This window comes from Tiliqua scincoides, chromosome 2, assembly GCF_035046505.1.
Source record: "Tiliqua scincoides isolate rTilSci1 chromosome 2, rTilSci1.hap2, whole genome shotgun sequence".
NCBI classification, from domain to species: domain Eukaryota; kingdom Metazoa; phylum Chordata; class Lepidosauria; order Squamata; family Scincidae; genus Tiliqua; species Tiliqua scincoides.
In genome coordinates, this window is record NC_089822.1 from 162,461,454 (window position 1) to 162,467,151 (window position 5,698).

Below are 5,698 nucleotides of genomic sequence, written 5' to 3' on the forward strand. Positions count from 1 at the left end.
GAAGTGAAAAACATGATCTGAATGTGTAAAGGGAGGGGGGATTTCTATTTTGGCAACATACCCATTAGTTTTGTTTACATAAAGGATTGAAGAAGTAGGATGTATATATTTACTCTATTGCCAGTTTCCCCAATTTCTTCTCTTTATATTCTTTTATTATATTTAAAATAAACAAAAATGCAGCTGTTCCCATGGGAAGCAGTTGGCACTGTTAGAACAAGAGGAAAATGAAGTCCAGGCAGTAGTGCCAGGTGGTGCAGTGTTGTTATGAGCGGAGTCAGCGATACACTAAAGCCCAACTTCTAAAGCAGGGCAAGAATTGACAAGTATGTCACATGGTGAGGACTGTCACGTCAGTGTTGCATATTCCTGGTGGTGGATGGTGCTAGCACGGACAGAAGCAACAGATGGTGGAAAGGCAGAATATGGTGCTAGTGTTTCATTTTTATGGTGGCAGCAGAGGTATGTCTTCACATGGAGGCCACTGTAATATTTTGTAGATAGAATAATCCATCTGTAATCATACTGTCTATACTACTCATGGATTTTTTTTTACATCTATATAAGGTATCTCCTTAAACTGTTGGTGTAAATGAGAAAACCCCATCCTTTTTAGCCTTTACAAGTGGAACCTGTTTATCTGTGGATTTTGCATCTGCAGATCTGGCTCAACGCAGGTCCCCCCAGACCTGCGTTGGGCCAGACTTGGCCCCCCTGAACTCTCCAAAGCCCCTCCAGGGGTTTCTCGGACCTCAGAATGCCTTATATGACATAAAATGTCAGTTCTGATTTCCCTCAGGAAACTGGAAGTGGCGTGTTTTTTTGGTTGGTTGGAATGGCCATTCTGAAGCCCGCATAGGGAGCAGGCGGACACACTCCAGTCTCCTTCGGAGGGCTTAAGGGGCTGAAGATTGTGGATTTGATTATCTGTGATTTTCGGTATCTGCGGGGTGGTGGTGGTGGTGGTTCGAGAATGGATCCCCCGTTGATATCGAGGCCCCGCCTGTATAAGGAACAAGAAACTACAAAATTGTTTCACTGACATCTGCAATAGCCTTTAGGAAAATTTCATTTCCCAAATCTCCTTGCACCTTATGGTGGGGTGGAGTAGTAATTCAGATGCCTAAGGGCATCTCCTCCCTTCTTCCTTCCCACTCACCACAGAAGAGTAGCCACCAGCAGAGGTGTTTGTTTCCAGAGAGTAAGATATGATTACAGGCTAACAGTGTAATCTTCTTGAGCCAGTGCAGCCGTCCCTGTGCCTGCTTAGAGTGTCACAAACATGCTTTGAGGCATGTTTGCAGCAACTCGGGAGCCTGCAATGCCAGCACAAAGGTTGTGCTGACCTGCTGGTGCCACATCCCAGCCCAAGCAGATTGCATTGGACAGTGCGGAAGTGTGGGGAGGGTGGTGGGAGGGCATGTTGGAAGTGGAAAGGGGGCATTTTGGGGTAGGGGGAGGAGGGGGAGGTCAGAACATGGGGAGGATTGGCAGGGGGATAGGGTCAGTAGTGGCGGTGCACACCACATCCTAACCCTCCTCTCAGCCCACCAAGCATTACACCGGGCTTCCTGGATTTGCACCAGCTATATAGCTGGCATGGATCTGAGAAGCCCCATAGGAATGGCTGGGGCATTACTGGGATAAGGAGAAATATATCCCCTGACCTCCAGTCACTTCCTAAGTTGAACTGGATGCAGTGCAGGCTGTGTGCCTTGCTGCTCCAATGCAGCTTAGGATTGGACAGCTGTCTTACTGAATACAATACTTACTTCTGAGTAAAATTAATAACACCATTTTCAAACACCTCTAGCTACCGATTCAATGAGTGGGAAGAAAGGAAAAGGGAGCTTGAAGGATTATGAGTGCCCCTTTGCTGCTCCTTTTGAAGGTAGCAAAAATGGGGGAGAGCTTTTTCCATGAAGGGGCAAAACTATTGAAAAATGTCAGGTTAGAGGGGCTGAACTTCCTTGCTGTAACAGCAAATTTGGTGGGGGGGGGGGTGGTGGTGGAGACAAAACCAGGGCTGTCGCAAAACCTCCTGATGTCTGAGGTGGCATCTCAAATGCTCCCTCCTTAAGAGGGAAGAAACCAGAAAACAAATATGCAACCGTCTTATGTAACAAAAAATACAATTTCCTTAACTTAAAATGGACCAATGAGACTGATTGTTCAAAGAGCCAATTAGGTGTTATTAATTATGACACAGCATGGAACCAATAACATGTTAGCAAGGTGATACTCTGGGGAGATGACACCAGGGATGAATCTAGTGTTTGTGTTGTGGGGGGGCATGAGCACTACCTTAACTATAGAGCCCAGGTTAACCAGGCTGGTATACCTGAGTTCCTGGTTGAACTTCAGCCTCTGTGGTCAAGTTTTGCTGGGCAGGTAGACCTGGGCTCCCATCTGCATTTGGAGCCAGATCTACCTGCCAGGGCTCCCATTCTAACTGATGCCCAATTTCACTCCTCATCCTGGTGGGCAGTCTTACCAGCTGAGAAATTAATTTTGTCACATGTGACAAAAATGTATGGGCCCTATATATTAAATGACCTAGCTATGCCACTGGTTGACGGGAATTTGCTTTTGGTGGTTCTCTTTATGTGGGAGAAATGAAACCCTCCTGTCCTAGTGGGCTTTTTTTTTTAAGTAGCTCTGTGGTAGGCATGGAGACTCAGTACATACTGCTTCAACCACCATTCCATTTCTGATGTAGGACAGACCACACCTACTGAACTTCTCCTGGCTATGCAAGTATTAAAGACATTAGTCTGTAGGTCAAGAGCTGGCAAGTTTGCCAGGAGTAGCAGAAAGGTTCATATGGTGTATTCACAGATAAATGATATATGCTCTCTCCTCCATCAAGTTGCTTCTCTGTCTGACCAGGTTTTCATAGACTTTCACAGCATAAATCAGGGACTGTGTTCCCTCAGTGCTGGAGGCTTCACTCTCATTCTTAGCTGAATTTGTTCATCTGCTGTCACTCTTGTGTCATCAGTGTCTCTGCTGGCAAATAACTTGCTCTCATCTTTCCTCTCTACAGGTGTCTTGGGAGGGCTCAGCCACCCTCCTACCAGGTCTATGAAACACACACACTCACTTGCTGAGAGCAATTCAACCTGTTTAACAGGAAAGACAACCTCTCTCTCTCTCTCTCTCTCTCTCCCTTTTCATCTCATAATTTGCCCTCCTGTCTTTTGACTTGAAGGCTGGGTGGGGCTAAAGAAGATTTACTATGCACACTGGCTGCTGACAGTAATGAGGCAATGATGAGAGATGTGTGGAATCAGCATGTTGATGAGTGGTGACAGGTCTGGTTTCAGGTGAGGGGGAAAGGGGGAGACAATGTATTTCAAAACGAGACCTGCATCCAATCAAAAAGCAGAGACTAAACTCTGGGAAAAGTCAGCCTTTCTCACTCTCATAATTTTTCAGGCATGGAAATTCTGTTTACTATCTGAAAAATTGTTCTAATTTTCAGGGAATACTATTTTCAGGCATGAAAATACTGTTTTTATCCCACCCTTCCTCAAAGGTGCTCAGGGTGGAGTATGTGACTGTCTCCCACTCCATCTTCACAACAGCCCTGTAAAGTAGACGAGGCTTTATGGCTCAAATGGGGACTTGAACTTGTCTGTCCCCAAGTTTAGCACTCTTAACTAAACCAGACTTGATCTCTACTAGTTTGTTTCCTTTCTCTCCTTAAATAGGATTGAGGCTATCAGATAGGATCAGCCTACCTGACTAGGCTTCTCTTCTGGAACAGCTGCCTTGCTATAATGCAAATGAAAAGCAGGACTGACAGATGATATCAGGTTGATGATCAGAGGTGACTGTCTGTGGACAAGGTTGAGTTTCAAAACAAAGTAGAGCAATGTATTAGGCACAGACTGAAGGGGCACTCTTATCTGCATTGCGTGTCATTATTTTTCAGGAACACCTGTGTTTCTGACCAACTCACTGACTTCAACTTTGATTGACTATTGTATATTAAAGGCACAAAGCTCATTCCTTTTCCAAAAAAAATGACTGACCTCTTTTGACAGATGGCTCTGCTTATTAAGAAGCATAACTAAGGAATCACAACAAGGACTCTTAAACAACTGGGATGGCAGTGAAGCATTCAATCATATAATCCCATGCCACACCAGCATTCAAAAATTAATAATAATAATAATATCCTGTATGGCAAGCTATTTTAGATGGTGTGAATCAGTCCTACTGTAAAGAAGTGAGCTGCTGTATGGCTATGAAGCATGGCGACAGGCGACTTTAACAAGGAGAGATCTCAATTTAAGGCTGCTTCCTCCATCCACTCCATCCTTGTTGTTCCATGATGGTGTTCTGAACTGAAAGCTAAGGGTGTGGGTATTCCTGACACAACCTGCATCCTCCACTCTCCTGCCTTACAGGTTTGCTCTGATTGATACCTTCCTTGCTTTAACATGACCTTTGATTGGCACTACGAAAACACTTCATCAGAGCAGTGGCTGGATGTCAAGGAGGAGGATGAAATCCAGGAAGGAGTTGAAGCAAACACTGACCTGACAAGCTCATCCAAAAAGACTAGAAGAAGAACAAGAGATGCAGGCTCAGGCTATGACCAGACCTGATTGGATTCTCCTCCAACTGCTGGAACAGTCCAGGGGGGCAGTACTTAGGCTCAAACTGGCCAAATGTTATGCTATATTGGGGTGCCTTTGGCTCCTTCATGGCTTCTGAGAATCTCTCAGCTTGTTACCTGACATGAAAGGCAGTTCCTGGATTTGCAGATGCTAGTTTGACCATGGGTAAAGGTCTGGCTAACTTGAAGATCACCTGGCTGTATTCCACAGGGGTGTTTTGGTGTCATTCCCTACATGTTTGTTTTGCTGTTACATTGGCAGTCAGCACTGTGCTTAATTGATTCCTGTTCTTGCAGCTGGACTGTGATGTGCAGCATGATTCCCACTGAGCTTGGGGAGGAACATAAATACCTTTCGCCCTTCATGTCTCAATTAAAATGTGGAATTTGCCATTGGATAGCTCTGACTTCTCCTGGTGCCCTTTTGCACAGCCTGGCAGGAATGTATATCTCTGACAGGATGTGTACACATTCTCAGGAAAAACACAGAGAAGTCTTGTTTTACACGAAGGCCTCAAAAAGTCTAAGGCTTTCCTTCCTGCAGACCCTCAGCCTCCCACCCCCTTGCATGGGGCCTGCAAATTGATGGTGAGGTGAATAACTTCTTTGACACCAAGAACTAGACCGAAACTATGTCAACGGAGACAGAGATGGGGGGGGTGACTTTTCCTGTTTATCCTGTTAGAGCTTTTGAGCAGTGTCCTGAAAGGTCAATGTGTAGAGGAGACAATTTTATCTAAGGGAGAAAAGAAAGGAAAACAGAAACCAAAGAGTCAGGAGGAGAGGGAAGGGGACAAAAAGGGCCTGTGGTAAACGTCTTAGCCCTGTTGTACCTCAGAAACAATTTCAGAATGTTAACCTAAGGGAAGACAAAAAAAAGGAAAAGAAATCTCTGATGGAAATACTGGTAACTTGTGTGAAGTTTTTTGGGGATGGAACGGGACAGAAGGTTGCTCAACAGAGGGGCTTGTGTAATCTTCAGACCAAGTTTACTGAGTTTCCCTTGGAGCTCACCATGGAGTGTATTTCACAACAGCACTGCCACAAGATTTAGCGCTTCTTACTGTACAG